At 42.1% G+C, this 20,947-nt stretch overlaps 1 long non-coding RNA gene and 4 other non-coding genes across 5 annotated transcripts; 2 read left to right on the plus strand and 3 right to left on the minus strand.

Moving 5' to 3' along the window:
* Positions 1–336: 336 nt before the first annotated feature.
* Positions 337–10,518, plus strand: LOC116672915 (uncharacterized). Its single transcript, XR_004327684.1, has 3 exons — positions 337–347; positions 5,524–5,586; positions 10,504–10,518. It is a non-coding gene; the product is annotated as an uncharacterized LOC116672915 (long non-coding RNA).
* A 5,152-nt stretch (positions 10,519–15,670) lies between these two features.
* On the minus strand, positions 15,671–15,742 carry trnag-ucc (transfer RNA glycine (anticodon UCC)). The gene has a single exon. It is a non-coding gene; the product is annotated as a tRNA-Gly (tRNA).
* Positions 15,743–16,219: 477 nt separating this feature from the next.
* On the minus strand, positions 16,220–16,293 carry trnan-guu (transfer RNA asparagine (anticodon GUU)). The gene has a single exon. It is a non-coding gene; the product is annotated as a tRNA-Asn (tRNA).
* Positions 16,294–18,855: 2,562 nt separating this feature from the next.
* On the plus strand, positions 18,856–18,928 carry trnak-uuu (transfer RNA lysine (anticodon UUU)). The gene has a single exon. It is a non-coding gene; the product is annotated as a tRNA-Lys (tRNA).
* A 402-nt stretch (positions 18,929–19,330) lies between these two features.
* Positions 19,331–19,403, minus strand: trnam-cau (transfer RNA methionine (anticodon CAU)). The gene has a single exon. It is a non-coding gene; the product is annotated as a tRNA-Met (tRNA).
* Positions 19,404–20,947: the final 1,544 nt, after the last annotated feature.

Below are 20,947 nucleotides of genomic sequence, written 5' to 3' on the forward strand. Positions count from 1 at the left end.
CACTGTTGAAAGAAATTGATTTGTTTTTATACTATGTATCTGTTGGTTTCAAATATAAAACCTGTGAGGACTGAAATTATGCTTGTAAATCAAAGACCAACCGAAACATTTGTTTATGAAATGAAGAAAGTTTAAGAGGAATTTTGTCAATATTATAGGTGCATACCAACAAATTCGAGACCACCTACTGAGGAGAAGACATAATGGGGAATAAAATTCCACAAGGAAGTTGGACAATTTAAGTAACGTTTAATCCAATTAGTTTTGAAGGTGTATTCAGGTAGTAAAATCTAGAAAACTGAGGCCACCCTTACTGTACTCATTCATAAAACAGACTTTCTCTGATAGTGAGTGCGGTTTTTCCACACAAAATCATATAAGACCTTGTCTATCGTTTTACACATTTGTTGATCTACATATAAAGATAGTGCAGCGTATGTTAATCTTGATATACCTTCAGCCTTCGAGAGAAGAATCCTTCCTTTTAATGATAAGTCATGTAACAGCCAAAGATTGAATTTCTTTTTGTATTTTTCAACAATTGGAGTTAAATTAATCTTGCATCTTTGGAGTTCATTTTTATCAATAACAAGTCCTAAGTAATTAATACTGTTTTTCACAGGGATATTAGCGATTAAGTCAACATCACAATCTTTAAGTGCTAGTAATTCACACTTTTTGAGATCTAAGCGGAGACCAGAAGCTCTGCTGAAGACTTCTATTATAGTGATTGCTAGAGGAACCTGGGAACTGTCTTTCACAAACAGTGTTGTATCATCTGCCAGTTGACTTAAAATAATTGTCCTATTGGCGATGGAAATACCCTGCAATGGACTACATTTGATGTGTTCACATAACAGTTGGGCTGCAAGCAAGAAAAGGTAGGGTGATATAGGGCATCCCTGCCTAATTCCACGCTTAATTTCAAATCTGGGCGTGGATCCGTTTTTAAGCTTAATGGAACAATTTGCATTATTGTAGAGAGTTTTGATTGCATTGCAGAAGAAATCTCCAAAGCCAAACTTCCTCAGAGAATGATAGAGAAAATGATGCTCTACTGTATCAAAAGCCTTGAAAAAATTTAGGAAAAGAACAAAGCTGTCTTCTGAAATTAAGTATGAATAGTCAACTAGATCTAAGACTAGTCTAATGTTGTTGGAGATATGCCTGTTGGGCATAAAACCTGATTGCAACCAGTCAGACCATCTCTACACAGCAGCTGAGGCCAGCAGTCAAATCTGTCTGGATGATCAGGATATGACTGATCCTCCTTCACATTTGTCACCTTCCTGTTGTTGTCAGACAGTTTGAGGTCTCTGTGTACTGAGTTTCATCAGATGATGGAGTTCTACTATCTGTCCACTAGATGGAGCTAACTGACCATCTAATGAGCTGAAGATCAGCAACTTGTACAGCAGCAGGTATCTCTCCAAGATACTTTAAGTACATTTAGCTGTTAATATTTACTACCTTAATATATATTTTTAACCCTACTTGTTTTTGTCTGACATTTACCTTTACATGCACCGCTCCCTCCCACTCGGGTGAGGAGAATATCTCCAAATTAAAACAATAAAAGCATCTTTCTCCTGACTGCAGCTCGCAAATCAACACAGCAAAAGCAGCGGCGTTAGAAATTAATTTAATATCTACTCACATTTGTCGACGGGTCTCTGGAGCACAGGCGGCGTCCCACCTGTGTGACGTCATGTTGCAATGGATTGTGGGATATGCTTCATGCTGGAAGCTTTATATTCTAGCTGAAAGAAATAAAGGGGATGCATGGGATTACCCATAGACTGTATAGATACTGATTATATTATTAATATTAACGGCCTATGGGATTACCCCCTTTCTGGTCTACATGTCCCTGACTCTGCTGAATTATTTTAGGCCCGGTGGGGACAAAATGTCTTAAAGTGATTAATGATGCTTCACCAATAGACCATATATTATATTATAATCCTCCAATAGAAGTGTTTTAACTCTGCAGGCCGGCTCCATTGCACGCGTAACGTAAGAGGAGCTGATGTTCAACACTACGCTTCACCAGAATCACCAAACTGGCGACAGCGGGCAGAGAGCAGCGTGGTGGTGCGTATGACGTACCGGACTCCAGACCAACCAAAGATAGAGATCTACTACTGGGGTTTGCAGCTGAGTTAACCACACAGGCCTATTACAGCCAGAACTTAACTATCTGCTCTACAAGCGGACTAACACAATAGTCTGTATGTTTTTTACGAGGTGTGTGCGGCCCTTTCACACAGAAAAGGATCCTAAAGTGTCTGTATTTCTTTTACATTAAACTACCGATATACAGGAAACGACTTCATGACTGTCAGTGAGCGGATCTGCAGTTTGGGTTTTGAGAGTTTGTGTTTTTATTTCTTGTTTCCCTCCCCTGCGTCCTCTGACAACAGCTGACAGTAGATCAACGTTTTCACGATGCTGTGCCAGCTCCAAAAAAAATGAAGAAACAACAACATTCCAGGGAACAGACGCTCCGCTAACTAGGGTTAGGCCCAGACTAGCAGCTAGCTTCTACAGCTAATGTACACAGCCCAGACTAGCAGCTAGCTTCTTCACACCTAAACAGCCCGTATGAGCAGACGTTGTGAATAATTTAGCCTGTCTCCTACATACGTAGTCCTAGGGAAAGGGGGGGCAATTCTTTTTCCCAAGGAGCCACATGAGAAACAGGGGTTGTTGTGGAGGAAGTATCAAGGTAGTAAGTACTAAAAGCTAAATGTACAATGTATACGTCGATGTATATGTCACACGGAGGCCCCTTGGAGAGATACCTGCTGCTGTACAAGTTGCTGATCTTTAGCTCATTAGATGGTCAGTTAGCTCCATCTAGTGGACAGATAGTAGAACTCCATCATCTGATGGGGGACTTCTCTCACACTGACTGGGTCCAAGAGTGTATGGCTGCAGCCTGGAGCATCCCACGTCATGCAGTCCCGCCTGGTGCTATCCCCGAGCTTCTACTTTTCAAAATAAAAGCTCGCATCTGGAATAAAATAAGCTTGCGTCGACTATCATGCTATGAATAAAATACTTACAAAATATATTTCTGACCTACTAAATAAAGGAGATAAATGATGGAGACTTCCCCACAATCTTGACAATTCCTCATTTGCCCTCTCACGTCTGTCAGGTTTGTAATTATACAGCTGCTGGCCTTTCCTCCTCTTCCTCATCCCAGTCAGTCTCCGTAGTTCTAGTGCCAGGCTGAGACTTCTCTCCCCAGTGTGAAGTCATTGCCGAATTGACTTAATAAACCCGCGAATACCAAAAATGACCAAAAACGAACTTTTAACACTATTTGGAGACATTTTTAAAAATGATAAACATATCTTGAGTGCTTTTTGTAATCAACAGTGGTGGTTAACTTGCAACATGGGCTTTAAGTCCAGTACTTGAGTAATTGTCCTCAGTCCCAGTCCACCTCTGATTCATTAAGTGAATGTGGAGCTGTTGTTCCTCTCCTGACCTCCAGGTGGCGACCTTCTTTCATTTTGAACTTTATTCTGAAAAACCCTGACTTGGAGGAAACCGGAAGTCTCGCTGCTTCACTGTGATCTCGGGCTGGCGGCGGGAGAGCTGTGTTCTTTGTTATTAGTGAGTTTTAAGAAGACAGAGCTCCAGGTGAACCCGCACACACTCAGGTAAACACTTTGATAACTGCCCTTTACACGCCAGTGTGTTGTAGCTTTTGTGTGTGTGTTGTAGCTTTTGTGTGTGTGTTGTAGCATTTGTGTGTGTGTTGTAGCATTTGTGTGTGTTTTAGCGTTTGTGTGTGTGTGTGTGTGTGTGTGTGTGTGTTGTGTGTGTGTGTGTGTGTGTTGTGTGTGTGTGTGTGTGTGTGTGTGTGGTGGTAGCATTTGTGTGTGTGTTGTAGCGTTTGTGTGTGTGTGTTGTAGCTTGTGTGTGTGTGTTGTAGCTTGTGGTGTGTGTGTGTGTTGTAGCTTGTGTGTCTTTGTGTGTTGTAGCATTTGTGTGTGTGATGTAGAGCTTTTGTGTGTGTGTGTGTGTTGTAGCATTTGTGTGTGTGTTGAGCAGGGCGAGGGGGGGAGGGGCTGGTGGGCTTATTGTAATATTGATGTTGAGGGTCGTTGAAGGTGGCAGGCTGGGGGGGAGGAGTTAGGGGGAGGTGTGAAAGAGGGGGCTGGGGGGGTGAAGAGAGCGAGGAGGCAGAGTCCAATCTGTTAAAACCAGATCCAGCTCATCTGCCCAGTCCTGGTCTCCGCTGGCTTGGTTCCCCCCCCCACACCTCTGCTGTGGCCTGAGATGTTCTGCAGCCCTCTCCAGACATCCCTGGCCTTGTTCTGTTCCAGACTCTTTTCTAATTTCCTCCCATAGATGACCTTCCCCCTCCTGATCTTGAGCCGGAGTTCCTTCTGGACTCTGTGCAGCTCCCCTCTGTCCCCTGATGCAAAGACCCTCTTCTTCTCATTCAGCAGGGCCTTAATCTCAGAGGTCCCCCAGGGTTTGTTGTTGGGAAAACAATTCAATTCAATTTTATTTATAGTATCAATTCATAACAAGAGTTATCTCGAGACACTTTACAGATAGAGTAGGTCCCAACAGTTCTAGTAGTTTCCTCCAGAGCAAGCAACAGTGCAACAGTGGCGAGGAAAAACTTCCTTTTAGGCAGAAACCTCGGTCAGACCCAGGCTCTTGGTAGGCGGCGTCTGACAAGACGGTTGGGGTTAGAATAAGACCAACTTGGAGGGCCCAGTGTTCTTCACACAGAAGTTCATCTAGTCTGTGATGCATTTGGTCATGCTGTCAGTGTCGGTGCCGGGGGGGGGGGGCAGAGTGCTTCCCAGTCTGTAGTTTCAAAGCAGTCTCTGAGCCTATCACTGACCTCCTCAGACCACTGCTTAACAAGCCTCTCCACAGGTTGTTGTTTGGTCCCCACAGGGGGGTAGTCTGGGACCAGGTTGTGTTCTGAGTGGCCGAGCGGGGGGAGGGGGGAGGTGTATGCATCTTTGATGTTTGCATACAGTAAATCCAAAGTTGTGACGCCCCTGGTGTGGCAATTAACATACTGGGTGAAGGGGGAGCAGAGGACAGGGAAGCATGATTGAAGTCCCCGGAGATGAGGAGGAGGGAATGGGGGTGCTGGTTTTGAAGTTGAGAGACAACAGTGTGAATCTGATCTGTAGCTGCAGCAGCAAACGTTCACACAGCCACGTCTCGGTGAAGCACATGAGGCTGCACCCTCGCTACTCCCTCTGCAGCCGGGTCAGCGCCGTCAGCTCCTCCAGCTTGTGTGTGCGTGTTGTATCTTTTGTGTGTGTGTGTTGTATCTGTTGTGTGTGTGTGTGTGTTTTGAACCGTGTGGGTCACCGTAGCAGTGTGAGGGGAAATGACCTAATAAAGTTGTGTGTGTTAACTCCAAAGTCCATGTTTTCCCTTTAGATTTCTTCCCGGTGTAAGAAGCCACAGTGGAGATCTGCTGGACTTCAGGACCAGAGAGGAATGGAGGAGGACAAGCAGGACCAGGAGCAGCGGAGCAAAGAGGTCCCCAGAAGACCAGCAGCAGACTGGGCCTCTGATAGCAGCCATGTTCAGGTCAGTGTTCTCCTATCATATAACCTTCCTGGCTTGGCCCTGGTGTCGGCCACTGTTCCACCAAATGCTTGCTCGTGTCAAATGGTTGTCTCTTTGTAAAGTAGACAATGTGGCGTAGACATACTAGATCTGTCCTGAGAGGACTCCTGCTGGAATTTGACTCTGGAAATGAAATGTCTGCTGCAAATCAGCTGATGCGACCAAGTTGTTGCCAGTTTTATTTAGGGATGCACTGATCTGACTTTTTCAGTCCCGGTCCCGATGCCTGGGCTTTGTGTGTCTGTCAATACCCGATACCGTTGTTAATTAATAATGAACTGTAGACCTTCCACCTTATACCATCCTTCACCATGTGGACGAGACTGAACGCACCAGACTCCTAACTACACATTACTTGGTGGTGCTGCTTCCCCCCACCCCCCACCCGAGGGGCAGAAGTACATAGGAGGGCGGAGCCAGGCGAAGGCTAACTCCTAATCAGCTGTTACTACACATCATCTTCTTTGCCAATGTCTTTAGCAGACCCCCCCCTCCCCCACACACACACATTATTGGCCATTCCCTATCCTTCTCACGCTCATTGGCCTGCCACCGATTCCAGATTGATTGACGTGCCCCTTCCATGTTTAATGTGTAAAAAAAAAAAAATAATGTGGGTTGGAGGGCAAATTTACTGGTGTCACATGTGCGACTGGATGTAAAATTCAGATGCACACTCTTACATTTTGGCTGCAAAATACGAGCATTTGCACTGTCAAAAAAACAGAAAGAAAAAAAACAGGACCTTTTAAGGAACAAAAGCTCGTCACTGGGTGGTACCCTCAAAGGTACATTGTTGTACCTTGAATAAGAGGATCAAATTTGTACCTTACCTGTTTGTACCTTCTAAGGGACAACATTATACCTTTGAGGATCAATAATGTACCTTAAACCAAGGTACAACAAAGTACCTGTAGAAAAGGTACAGTTTTGCCGCCCCAGTGACGAAGCCATTTTGAACCTTTTAGTTGCAAAAAAGTTCCTTTTTAACACCTAAAGTGAAAGGAAAAAAAGGCAAACAACTAAGTGAATTTTAGACATTTATTTTAGTCCTTTAAACGGAAATGTTTAATTCACAGGATCTCAAACACAACACGTAACATCCCAAAATAAAATGCAAAAATGTTTTAGGATGTCATGTCCAATATAAAAAACATTTAAAGACACTTTATTAACATCTTCATACTGCCATGTCAAAAACAAAGAGAACAGTCAACAATAGCAGAGAATAGCTGCATGGCAGGGAATAAATACAATAGCACTATTTATCTCTCAATTTCATGAACATATGAGCAATGGCTCGTCTCACTATAATGTCTTTATGCTTCCTGTAAATATGTTGTCGGAAAGACTTTGCCACACGTTATGGCAAAATGTGGCTCATGTGCATGGTGCAAGTCTGATGTGCTGGGTTAACTTCCCCAGTGTGAAGGCTCTTCGAGAGCATTTAGGAAAGCTGAAAGGTGGAGGCATGGCTGCAGGTAGAGGCTGGTCACCAACCTCAGACATTTTTAGAACATATTGCTGGATGAAAATCAGGGTGTTCTTCAGACGAGATGGATATTCCACGTTGTAGACGAAGTAAGCACAAAAAGTAGAAGTAACACCTTCCTCCAAAACCAGCGTCCTGCAGACTGGCTGCTCATCCAGTTTGGCCACTGCAGGGACCCTTAGAGAGAGAACAGTCCTCCAGTCAGAGACATCAGTAGGATAGGGTGACGGTGGCGGATTCTGCAAGAGATATCACATCATAATGTAATATTCACTCAGTTAAATTGCAGAAATCTACCACAAACATTCATGAAAAGATTTGTAAAAAAAAAAACACACACACACCGTTCTGTGTTGTCATGAAGAAAACCAGGGACAACAAGAATTGAATATAGTAAAACATGGTCAGCTAGAAGTCACTCACACCTCCCATTAGATCTTCTAACCCTTGTATCATTATCTATGCATGTCCCCCCCCCCCCCCCCCCACCCCTTGGGTCTACCAAAGGTGTCCTCAGCAGACAGTAAGCTGGCGACCAGAGCAGGAAAGGAGGAGCAGCCTGCAGCAGCAGTGAAGGAGGAGGAGTATGTGGTGGAGAAGGTTTTGGACCGCAGAGTGGTGAAGGGAAGAGTAGAGTTTCTGCTGAAATGGAAGGGGTTCTCAGAGTAAGTATGAGTCTAGAATATTAATGCTTGGTGTTCATGGTCCTGAGATATATACTATATTTACATATTGCAAATAAATGTCAGCATGGTATCATGCCATCAGAGTTGAAGGTTTTGTATTTTGATTCTAAGTTGCAGACCCACAAATAACCTAAGAAATAGAAAAAGAGTGAGAATGGATTGTCTAAAAACAAAGTGTGAGGAGATGTTCTTCTGTCTGCACTCACCTTTCCAGTGAGGATAACACATGGGAGCCACAAGAAAACCTGGACTTGGACCTTATTGCAGAGTACCTGCCGAAACACAAGGAGGAGGAGGAGGAGGAGAAGAAGAAGGAGGGCAAGAGGAAAGGTGTCCGGGGGGAGGAGGTGAGTGAAGGAAAGAGGGTTCTCCAGACTGCAGAGTCCCAGAAATCTAATCTCAATATTAATGAATGCACACAGAGGGTTTCACACATGCTGTGAACGATGCATCTGCTTTTACTTAGCTCGCTCCACCATGGCCCCTTACTAACTCACTCACTCAGTCTGTTGATATACAAACGCAGACAAATGGACATGCATGTATATTTGGGGGGGTGTATTAGGGCACCCCCCTATTGACCAATCATTACACCTTTGAATGTAAAACCTTTACATACAGTTGTGTTCAGAATAACAGCAGTGTTTTTAAAGAAGTGAATAATGCTCAAAATCCTTAGAATAGCTTTTAATTCCATAATTCCAATGCATTGGGAACACTGCCCATTCATTTTCAAATCAAAACATGACCAACATGGATCAACTCTGTGTTCCACCTTTACAGGTAGTGAAGAAAAAGGAATATTAGCAGTATTTGCATTTTTCTTTACAAACACAAACGTTTATTGTATAATCTGAAAAATGTGTCAGAGTTTGAATCCCTGCACTAATACTTAGTTGCATAACCATTATTTCTGAGAACTGCATCATATCTGTGTTGCATGGAGTCACCTGTGAACAGGTATTCCAGCCCAGGACCATTGAACTACATCCCATAATTCCTCTGCATTACTGGGTCTGGACTCAGAAACGGCATTTATGATGTCCCCCTACAAGTGTTCTCTGGGATTGAGGTCCGGGGGTTGGGCTGGCTCCTCCATAACATCCATCTGGTTCATCTGGAACCAAGACTTTGCTCCTTCCTGGTGTGTTTGGGTCCTTGTCTTGTTGAAAGACACGTTTCAAAGGCATTTCCTCTTCAGCATAAGGCAACGTGACCTCTTCAAGTATTCTGATGTATTGGAACAGATCCATGATCCCTGGTATGTGATAAACAGGCCCAACCCCACAGTATGAGAAACATCCCATAACCACCCTGCTTTACTGTCTTCACAGTGGACTGGGGCTGGATTTCAGTGCAGGGGGGTCAGAGGACAAACTGTCTGTGGCCCCTAGACCCAAAAAGAACAGTTTCCCTCTCATCAGTCCCCAGAATGTTGCTCCATTTCTCCTTTGGCCAGTCAATGTGTCCTTTGGTTGTTTCCCACGTCGGTCAGGCTTTGGATGTCATTTCAAGGCATTTGAAATAATTTTGGCTGAGCAGCTTATAATCTTCTGCACTTCTTTATATGTTTCCCCCTCTCATATCAACTTTTTAATCAAAGTCCTCTGTTCCTCAGAGCAATGTCTGGAACGAGCCATTTTGCTGAGTATTTCAGTGTGAAATGCACTATAATCAGCATGCACAACATGTGCTTCCTTCCTTAAATATGTATATATACAGTATATAGATTAATTATTGGCCATAACTGACACCTGTTTCTTCACAGAATCAATCAGCTCACTAACTGCTATTATTGTGAACATGCTCCTTTTAATTACAGATTCAATTCCACAGAATGAGCAGCATGCATGTCAGGACTGTTGGTTTTCTAGGACTCTACAACACTTACTAGTAAATGATTTGCCTTGTGGAAATATCACTTTTACCAAAAAATATGATTTATGAGTTTAGTGATGGACTGCTATTATTTTGAACACAACTGTACATCAAAGCTATTTTTTTAAATGTCCGTGACCACGATATATGCACCTGGGTTTGTCAGAGGCGTCAGTGATGCTCAGCAGTTTTATTCCAGAGCACAGCAGAAAGCTCTGCTGAGCTTCAGAAATGCTTGAGGAAATGGAGCTTGTGTGGACAATACCACATTACACTACCATATTACTTACTTACACAATACTGCTGGCTATACAAGTTGGATTTAGCAAAAACAACAACCTAAAACAAAAGGTCAAAGGTCAACTGGTGCCCCTCATTCCTAATGCCTATCATGAACAATGGTTCCAATTTACTTTACTGGAGTAGAGCTTTTCCAGCAACATGAAGACAACACGGTAACCCCTACAGATACCAGTGAGAGCTAAAAATCTGTGGGAATATGTTACATTTACAACTTTCCCGGCACTAAAAATCCTGGATGGTCCCCCATTTGTTACCGGCTGGCAAAAGACTGGCAACAAAATGGAGGCCACACATAAATTGATCAAAAGTAGTTTATTTAGCACAAACTAACCAACACTGAATGCTATATTTCCCATAATGCAACTCCATAATATTGAAGTTGGCAGATAATTAAGAAAGGTAATGCGTCAGTCAAACAATGTTCCATAGACATGCTCTAAATGTTGTTTCTAGTTTAAGATAGAACTCTACAGCATGGCACCTCACTAACTCACTCTCTTGGTTTTTCTCTGTTGATAGAAACGGAGAGGAAGAGGAGTCAAACGTCACCGCTGTCAGCACTGTGACAAATCCTTCACAACATCAAGATATTTAAAGATTCATCAGAGAGTTCACACTGGAGAGAAACCGTACAGCTGTGATCAATGTGGGGCAGCTTTCACAGCACAAAGTAGCCTTAAAACACACCAGCGCATTCACACTGGAGAGAAGCCGTACTGGTGTGAACAATGTGGGGAAACGTTTTCTCAGAGGGGACACCTTAAATCTCACCAGCGCATTCACACTGGAGAGAAACCTTACAGCTGTGAACAATGTGGGGAAACTTTTTCTCGTGGTGATGCCCTTAAAGCTCACCAGCGCATTCACACTGGAGAGAAGCCGTACTGGTGTGAACAATGTGGGGAAACCTTTACTCATAGTAGTAACCTTAAAAGACACCAGCGCATTCACATTGGAGAGAAGCCGTACTGGTGTGAACAATGTGGGGAAACTTTTTCTCGTGGTGATGCCCTTAAAACTCACCAGCGCATTCACACTGGAGAGAAGCCGTACTGGTGTGAACAATGTGGGAAAACCTTTTCTTTGAGGGGTAACCTTAAAAAACACCAGTGCATTCACACTACCTCGTTGTGAACATGTTTTAGAGCCAAGCTGTTTACTCCTCCTCATGCCCTGATAGCTGTGTTGTTATATTATGATCTACTCTCCACATTGAAGGCTGACCAGCAGTAACTTTATCTTCTGAACAACATGTATGTTATTGTGGATCAGCTGGACTGTTTTCTGCCTGTCCTCAGAACCCTTTACCAGTTAGGCACCAGAATCGGTACCGGAACCCATCCTTTTAAAAATATATTTTTTAAAAGTATATGTTTAAATAAAAATAAAAAGGGAGCACAACAAGACAGCCAGCAACATTTAAGAACAGCTTGTTTATTTCTATATGGTCCAAATTAAATGTAAAAAAAATATTTAATAACATATTTCTTTAGTAAATTGCTGCTAAATGACAAAAACAACCACTAGATGGAAAAAGGCAGCGCTGGTGTTTCAGTAGCACCAAAATCCCCGTTACTATTCGGTCCGATAGATACCGGGTGTTAAGGCACCGGTGCCGTACTAGCACCGGGTTTCGGTACCCAACCCTAACCACATGTACCCACAGTGGGAAGGAGAAGGCCCAAAGGAGAAACATTAAGACGTTTAAAAATGTTTTGTTAAATTGTTTTTTGGCTGACAGGAAGTCAGTGTAATTTTAATTTTAGGAATACATTTTTGTCACTCTTATATATTTCTAAACTCCCAAAAGTTGGCAAAAACTCTAACCTTTGAGCATTGGGAGTTTAATAAGCGCCAATTCAATGTTTGTTTAAATTGGTCCTTTCATCATTACCGACATACTAGAAGTTGGCCATTTTTATTTGTACGCTCTCAAGTTATTGTTGTTTTGTAGTTTAACATGTTTTCCTACTTTGTGGAATTTCGTTTAATAATCTTTGTCTGACATTTCATATTTTCTATGACTTAATGTGGTTTTAAATCTGTTGAGGTCTGTTCAGACTGAAAGTAAAGACACTGATGATGTCATACAAAATCGGAAAATAGAAAGCAAACAGCTGATTTATTCATCTGATTTGTAGAATACTAATCATTGAATTGTTTTAAACATTTTGCAATGTTGAACAATTAAATACAAAATAAAAGAAATTAAACGAGTTCTATGGCTGATTATTTGTGACTTGATTTGATGGATTTATCCTTCCTGCCGTTTCTGTGTTTAAACTCCTTGATAAGAGAACGTTTCCATCCACTAAGAGTGCTGAAAGACTCAGATTATTATTCTAAGTGTGTGACAACATTATGGGATGGATCCCTACAGAGATCGACCTTTTAGATAAAGAATAAGATTCTTTTAGTTTAACATGAAACGGCCCCGAAATCACCATCACCAAACCCACCAGACTCCATGTAAATAATCACTACTTTTAGCGTGTATAAGCAGCATATCTCCACCAGACTCCATGTAAATAATCACTATTTTTAGCGTGTATAGAGCAGCATATCTCCACCAGACTCCATGTAAATAATCACTACTTTTAGTGTATAGAGCAGCATATCTCCACCAGACTCCATGTAAATAATCACTACTTTTAGTGTATAGAGCAGCATATCTCCACCAGACTCCATGTAAATAATCACTACTTTTAGTGTATAGAGCAGCATATCTCCACCAGACTCCATGTAAATAATCACTACTTTTAGTGTATAGAGCAGCATATCTCCACCAGACTCCATGTAAATAATCACTACTTTTAGTGTATAGAGCAGCATATCTCCACCAGACTCCATGTAAATAATCACTACTTTTAGCGTGTTTAGAGCAGCATTCCTCCACCAGACTCCATGTAAATAATCACTACTTTTAGCGTATAGAGCAGCATATCTCCACCAGACTCCATGTAAATAATCACTACTTTTAGTGTGTATAGAGCAGCATATCTCCACCAGACTCCATGTAAATAATCACTACTTTTAGCGTATAGAGCAGCATATCTCCACCAGACTCCATGTAAATAACCTGGGGTCTTATTTATAAAACTGCATGTATAATAAAATAAAATAAATCAGATTTATTAAAACCATGCGCATGCACATCTGTAAGTAATATTTTGTTTATAAATCATATATTATCTACAAGTGTGCATATGTGAATCAGCATCTTATCCCTCCCTGTACACGCCCACTTTTAAATTTAATATGTTGTTATTTAAAGCATAACTTGTGTATATTTCAACCTGGGGCCTGTTGCACGAAACCTGGATAAGGGATTATGCCGGGATATTCAAGTTATCCTGGATGAATTTAGCTTGGACTCAGTTGCACGAAACCAGATTGAATTAAGCCCAGCCAAGTAACCATGGAGATTTATTCTTTGCGGCTAGCCTGGTCCAGAGCAGGCTAACAGCCAGGCTAAGATTAATCCTGGAGTCTCATGTGTCAAATCAGCTGATCCAAAATAAACGTGTTTAACAGTTATTGCGTTGTCTTCTGCATGTGTTCTGCTTTATTATTATTAACATGCATTAGTCTACTTATCACTACTGTTGTCGCGAGTTTTGAGTGAAACTCTACTACAGCTGTTTAGATGTTAGGAATAGTTGCACTGGCACCCAGATGCGGAGTGGGACTTTTTTCCGTACGACGGTACTGTGTCGAGGCTGCCTGGCGTGCGGCCGGTGCCCGGTGGCGGGTGGCCGTGGCCTGCCGGCAGACCTGCGAATCACGTCAGTGTCCACTCTCTCTGTAAAAGTAGAGATGAGCAGCGCAGCGTCCGTGGTCTCAGCTTCAGGTTTACAGGACGCGCTCCGAAGATTAAGTTAATGCAGCGATATTCCCAGATGATAATAATGGCAGACTGGTCAGAGACCAATACATTCATGATTTCATTTTCTTGTTGCTTATCCTTTTCTAATAAAGGACAGTTTGTGTTACTCCTTAATAAGTCGGCCTAATGTTTTTTTATTATAGCTTACATTGGTTTCATAACCTTCTCAATTAGTCTCACATCCCTGGACTAATAACGTGGCCTATATACAGTACGTATGTAGTGTAGTTTATATTCATCACACCGGGAACACCACAATGCTTCTTAATCTTTTTATTTTGGTTGAAACATTTGGCGCATGCGTCTTCTCATCTCTGCATCAGTAAATCTGTGATCGATACCGTGGTCTATTTAAGAAAGCCGTGAACGTGCACTTATCCCAGCTATCTCCACCTGGCTTGACATAGCTCCACCTGTTCATCCTGGCTCGGCAAACGTGCAACCGATTAAGCCGCGATGAGCAGATCACACTAAGTCAAGCTGCGCTTTTTCACTTATCCTGGATATCTTTATTCTACTTTCGTGCAACAGGCCCCTGGTTGCTCACACGTTGACTATTCACATTGGAGTTTAAAAAAGGCAGTGATTTTAGCTTTGATTTACTCATCAGCTCTTTTTTAAAGTGATTTTAGACCTGGAACAAGCCATCTTTTATTTCCTGTAGAAGTCCAAGTGTGAACGAGTGCAAAGAAGAGTGATGAAGAAGCCAAAGGAGAAAAGAGGGAAAGAAGAGCCGGACCTGTTATTGTTTTTAGGGAGCAGATTTACAGCTATACACTTTGCCGCCATCAAAGATGCCATTTGAACCTCCAGAAACTTGCTGGTAAGAAAGCACATGCAGATCCCCCCGTGGCTGTGACCAGGATGGCTGCAACATCTAAGTAGTATGTGTTTCATGATTGTACTTTTGTTTTTGAATGTACATGAACATATTTTAAAGAGTGGTTTTATATCTGTGCTGCAAATTTTGACAAACTTTTTGATCACTTGAGGTATTTTCGTGAAGTCTTTGGTCTTGGACAGTTACCTTGCAATCTAAAACTGTATATCCTATTGTCTCTGGAACAATAGTTAACAGTTGGAGGAGTAATGGCTCTTTACAGTGAATATGCAAAAGAAGATGTTCACAAGTTCAGCCCAGGTAAATGCTCAGCCCATATTCACACAGACCTAAACCTACTCACTTAATGCTGGTTACAATATTCTAATAATCATCAATGACAGAGAAAAATGACAAAGTGTGATAACATTATTGGCAGTTTTTAATAAGTTATTGGCTTTTTCTTTGCAAAGGTTTTTTTCCAATAACATTAACAAGCATTCCGTTAGTTACGATGCCGGTGTTTGTAACGATGTGGAGAGCTGATACTTGCAGGTAGTGTGGCCGAGTTGTCTAAGGCGCTGGATTAAGGCTCCAGTCTCTCTGGAGGTGTGGTTTCAAATCCCACCACTGCCATTGGCATCTATTATATAGCTGGAAGCCAACCAAGGTGATGTCTTGCAGCTGTCATTTGGCCTGAACTTGGTGAAGAAACTAGAATCATCCATCAATCACTTTGCGGAGCTTGTTAACCTGAGGTTCAATTAATGGTGAAACCTTCCTTTCCAGCACTTTGCGGTAGAAAATCCACAAATACTTATGATAATTAATCGTGACCTCCATATTGATCTATAATTTTGGCCATAATCACGCAGCCCAAAGAGATCTAATGTTTTATCAAACCAGGTTGGGAAAGTAACCTTTTTGCTGACTTCTTGTAAAAAAAAAAAAAGCAAGCAACATCACTCAAAGAAAGCTACTGCGATGGCTGGGAATCAAACCCAGGTCAACTGCTTGGAAGGCAGCTATGCTCACCACTATACCACCATCGCTGGGCTATACAGCATTCACTTCAAATATTGAAATACATCTGGGCATTGAGACTGAAAGTGCGCTCTATCACTGAGCTTCAGCCCCTGATGTCTCAGAAATTCCCTCCAGGGGGTCCTGTGTTATCACATTCACAAGAATGGGAAGTGTGTGTGTGTATATGCTAGCTTCCTTGGGGAGGCAATAGCTGACTGATGATGTATCAGTCATTTTGCTGGTAGTTTCTTGGTCACAGCAACAAGCTTGAACATTAACATACAGTTGCATGGCACGTACCACAAAACTGTTGGGTTGCGCCTTATGTATTTCATCAAGTGACCTGCATACCAATGACCGTAAAGATTTATATGTACATGGTTTGCAGAACTGTGCCTTCTAAGTGAGGTAAGGCCACTTGTGTTGTCTTTGGGCTGCACTATGGTCTTCTGCAGAAGGATAAATCCCAGAGTTGGCTCACTCCAGGTTATTTAAGCAACAAACGTCCCTGGGTGGACTTGAACCACCATCCTTTCGGTTAACAGCCGACTGCGCTGACCTATTGCGCCACAGGGACTGCGCCTGGGTGATGATTTATGAGCGGGAGCTCGATCTTTAAGCAACTCAAGGTTGGTTCCACAAGTTGTTAAGTTGTGGGTTCAACTCCCGGTACGAGAATTTTCAGCTGATGAACTCTAGTCCTGCATGAATAAAAACTGTCCTTCTCTACTTCATCTGAATGTTGCCAATGCAGGTTCTCCCAGCAAAACAACCTGCTCTAACTCCATGTTTTCTGCCATTGGTCCAGGGTTTTCCTTACTATTAGAAGTCTTTAGGAGCAGCACCCAAGACCTTTTGGGCACCACTTAGGCCAAATGAATGTAAAATCAAACTAACAGAAAGCTTTCTCAGATCTACTGATTGTAGTCACCAGAGGACTCCTTAATAATGTGTGTAAAGGTTATTTAGGCAGAGTCCAGACTGCTAGACCATATGGGACTGACACGTTGAATAATAACAGTGATTTTATGAATACATCCATAGATATGATATGCCAGGAACAGGGCACATAAATACATACATCACTTGTTGATAAAACAGAGCAATAAGTACAGTCTGACAGTAAGGATTCAAGTTTTCACCACCACCCTGTCCAGTTATAGTTTTATGATGTTTGATTGTAGAGATGCATATCATGTCTAGTTATTAACATTATATGGTTTTTGACACATGCTTGTAAGGGCATAGGGCAACTACAGCTCTGATTATACAGTACTGACCTTGCTGCAGATCTTCACCAGCTAAATACCAGGGAGTAGAACCCGGGGCCACCTGGGTGAAAACCAGGAATCCTAACCGCTAGACCATATGGGACTGACCACACCTTAATGACAGGGATTTCATGAATCAATTCATAGTCTGGCTGGAAACAGGCCTTCTCTTGAACCTGAAGAAGCTTCTTAAGAAAGTTTTATCTTGAAGCTTTTGAGTGTTCTTTAGGTTTTTATCTGCTTTAACTATTACCGGACAGCGGGGCACGGAGCAGAGCAGAGCGGCCGTTAGGGAGGAATCCTCCTCCGTGTTCAGCTCCATTTTGAACTGGCGGTAAAAAACTTAACATCGGAACTTTATGATGAATAGAAATGTTGACAGGTTGATTTCTGTTAATAACAAACACAACTATAGTCAATAGAAAAAGAATATATATTTATGAAAAGCCGTCTTGGTTCATCTTTGTACTGTTCCTACAATCACCACTCTGGTCTGGTTGGAAACTAAAGGATCTAAACTCAAAGGATGTTCCTCTTTAACTAAAGGTCTATCTCTGTATTGATCCATCCCATAATGTTGTCACACACTTAGAATAATAATCTGAGTCTGTCAGCAGCAACAACACAACCTTTAGTGGATGCTGACTTTACCTTGAAATTAGAAGTTCAAACAGAGACACAACAGGAAGAATAAATCCATCAAATCAAGTCCCCAATAATCAGCATGTGGCCTTTGTGGTTTTATTTCAGGTAGTCAGCATGGAGCTGTTCCACATTCCCAGACATTTAAAACAAGTCAATCGTTTATCAGTTAGCTTTTGTTGAAGGAAATAGATTGAATGTGAGGCACATCAGTTACCTGTGACTCATATTTGCACTTGCTGAGCAGACAACCTTTCAACTGTATGTTTTTGGCCTTGCAACAAAAGACATGGAAAGCAGAGCTATAGAGATTGAGACTTGTTTTGCGTCAATGGCCGATTTGTGCATACACAAGGTGGATATAGATGATGTTGGGCGTAGGGTTTGGCGATTTTATCACCCCTAAAGTGTCTGCGGGTGTATAGCATTATTAGCACCACACTCAAACCATCTGAGCTAACCGGCCTGCTTTTTAACTGTTTAAAAAGAACAGATGTCCAGAAACAATTAAGGCCAAATCGAGCAAAATTGGCCGAGTTCTGGAATGAGTTGTACACTTTGGCAATTCTGAACACTTTCAGACACTGTTGTATCATGTAAGTAACATGCACAAGTCTTTAAAAAGAAATGTGGCTGTTTTTCATGCAGGTTTGCATCATAACAATGCGGGTGGTATCTCTAAATGAACAATGGCCAACCTATATCCATGTTCATAGCACCCAAATCTCTGTGCTGATCTCCCTGCTTGGATGGCAAGTCATCTGGTGGATTTTTCCCGTCAAGAGGAAGCTGATGAGAGGGAGAGTTGTTTTATTGTACCTACTAGCAGTAAAGTTTATTTGTCTGTAGCCATAAAATTGCATTAGGCTATCAACGTTTTCAGCGAAAAAGAATACCACAGCTCAAGTCCCGGGTACGGCAACAGGTTTATTCTAGGATATGTATGAAGTGCTCGCTATTGGCATCTGTCATGCAGGTTTGCAGTATGTTCACAGTCTGCTAGTGGCCATGATGAGTTGTGACTTTGAGCTTTTTAACCGTTTTGGCCAATTTTCAACCAGTTTGTGCAATAACATTTGGTGTTCTCAGGCAATGTGCAAATCATGGCCTACCCTCCTGCTGTCCAGAAGACCGTGATCATGGCAACAGCTTAATGGTCTTCATTTACTTGCACTATAATTTGTAGTTCAGCAGATTGTTTTTTTCCACAGCCAATAGCTTTAGAAGCCTGGGTAGCTCAGTTGGTAGAGCGTCAGACTTTTAATCTGAGGGTCCAGGGTTCAAGTCCCTGTTCAGGTGTAGAGTTACACATTCTGCTAGATAAGTTGTCCATTTGACATGTCTGAACACTTCAGACACTGCCATATCATGTGTGTTCCATCTTTAAATAGAACTGTCGCTGTCTTTCAAGCAGGTTTGTATCATAACAATGTTGGTGGTACGTCTAAATGAACAATGGGCAACCTCCATCCATCTTGCTAGCACTCAAATCTCCCTGCTTGGATAGAATGTCCAAGGACATACCACATATGCTCTATAACCCTTTTCATTGGTTTGCTACCACTCTTAAATAATTCCTTTCATTGCATCAATCTCAGAGAATAACCAAAGAAGTCCATTCATGCGGTAGTGCCAGTGTTCAACCACCTGAATGTCACTGTATTTTCAGCATCAGTTGTGTTTTTTTTGTTTTAAAACACCTGCCCCGTGTGAGGGTTGAACTCACGACCTTCAGATTATGAGACTGACGCGCTGCCTACTGCGCCAACGAGGCTATGAAAGCTATAACAGTGGTTGGGAAAATTTTTGAAAAACTAACAATTTGGTCTTCGATCTCAATAAAAACAATGTTTCTGGAAACATATGTACTCACACAAAGGCTAAGATCGACCCTAGATGCTTTGTCATGACCCCATGAAACAACCAGGACAAAAGACCGTGTGCAAAGGTGAAGGAAATGCGAGAATATGACCTTGACAAAAGAAATATTCAATGATGGTGGTAGTCAGTTTAGTCAGTGGTGAGTGTGTATGCATGGATGAGTGTGAGGTATGGTGTCAGCGATTTATGCTGGACAGTGTAAAACTAACAAAGATGAGCGGGAGAGGTGCTGGACTGAGAGCACCTCTAGGGCGATCACAGATGCACAACCAATAATAAAACACTACTGAGTGAATGCTTTCAGAAAATGAAGAACATTGTTCAGAAAGCTTAGTGAAGCTTCATTTGACCATAACTATTAACCTCCTGAACCTGGTAAAAGGTATGAGGTACTCATGCCTAGCTAGCCAGTGATTTACTGTAGATGGTGGTCTGCATGCCAATGAGGCTTGAAAATTTGCAGATGGTGATTCAGAGGAGATGTAACAGTTTAACGTGTAAAGTAACTTTACTTTAGAACTCTCCCCAACCGGATCGGGCTGTATGCCAAGTCTCCCTTTAGTTCTATTATATTCTTGATTATATGATAGATAAATCTGAAAACTATGTGACTAATACTACTCCCTAACAATATGCGATTCTATGCCCTAACTAGTGTATCAAAATAAGTCCCAAGCTGTCTAAAACTATTATTACAACAAAACCAAGATAGACAAGGTAAAGAGAGCTCCAGCCCGGCCGGGCCAGAACTCCCCCCAACCGGATCGGGCTGTATGCCAAGTCTCCCTTTAGTTATATTATATGATAGATAAATCTGAAAACTATGTGACTAACTACTACTCCCTAACATATTCGATTCTATGCCCTAACTATAAGCTTTATCAAAAAGGAAAGTCTTAAGCCTACTCTTAAATGTGGAGACGGTGTCTGCCACCGGACCCAAACTGGAACCTGGTCCACAGGAGAGGAGCCTGATAGCTGAACGCTCTGGCTCCGTTCTACTTGTAGAGACTCTAGGAACCACCAGTAACCCTGCATTCTGGGAGTGTAGTTCTCTCCTAGGGTTGTAAGGTACTATAAGCTCTTTAAGATAAGATGGAGCCTGACCATGAAGAGCTTTGTAGGTGAGAAGAAGGATTTTAAATTCTATTCTGGATTTTACAGGAAGCCAGAATAGAATTTAAAACTACTACTGCTACTATTATTATTAATAGTTCTATTACCTTTACCGCTGCCATAATTACCACCGGCCATCTTTTCATTCCATTCTCTGTCTGTCTGTCAGTCTCTCTCTCTCTCTCTCACCCTCTCCCCCAACTGGTTGTGTCAGATGACAGTGTCAGTTTTAGTCTGAGGTTTCTGCCTGTTAAAAAGACATTTTTCCTAATATATGTAACAACAAATGCATGCTCTTTTGGGATTTGTTGGGTTTCTGTC

The sequence above is a fragment of the Etheostoma spectabile genome, chromosome 23 (assembly GCF_008692095.1).
Source record: "Etheostoma spectabile isolate EspeVRDwgs_2016 chromosome 23, UIUC_Espe_1.0, whole genome shotgun sequence".
In the NCBI taxonomy this organism is placed as follows: domain Eukaryota; kingdom Metazoa; phylum Chordata; class Actinopteri; order Perciformes; family Percidae; genus Etheostoma; species Etheostoma spectabile.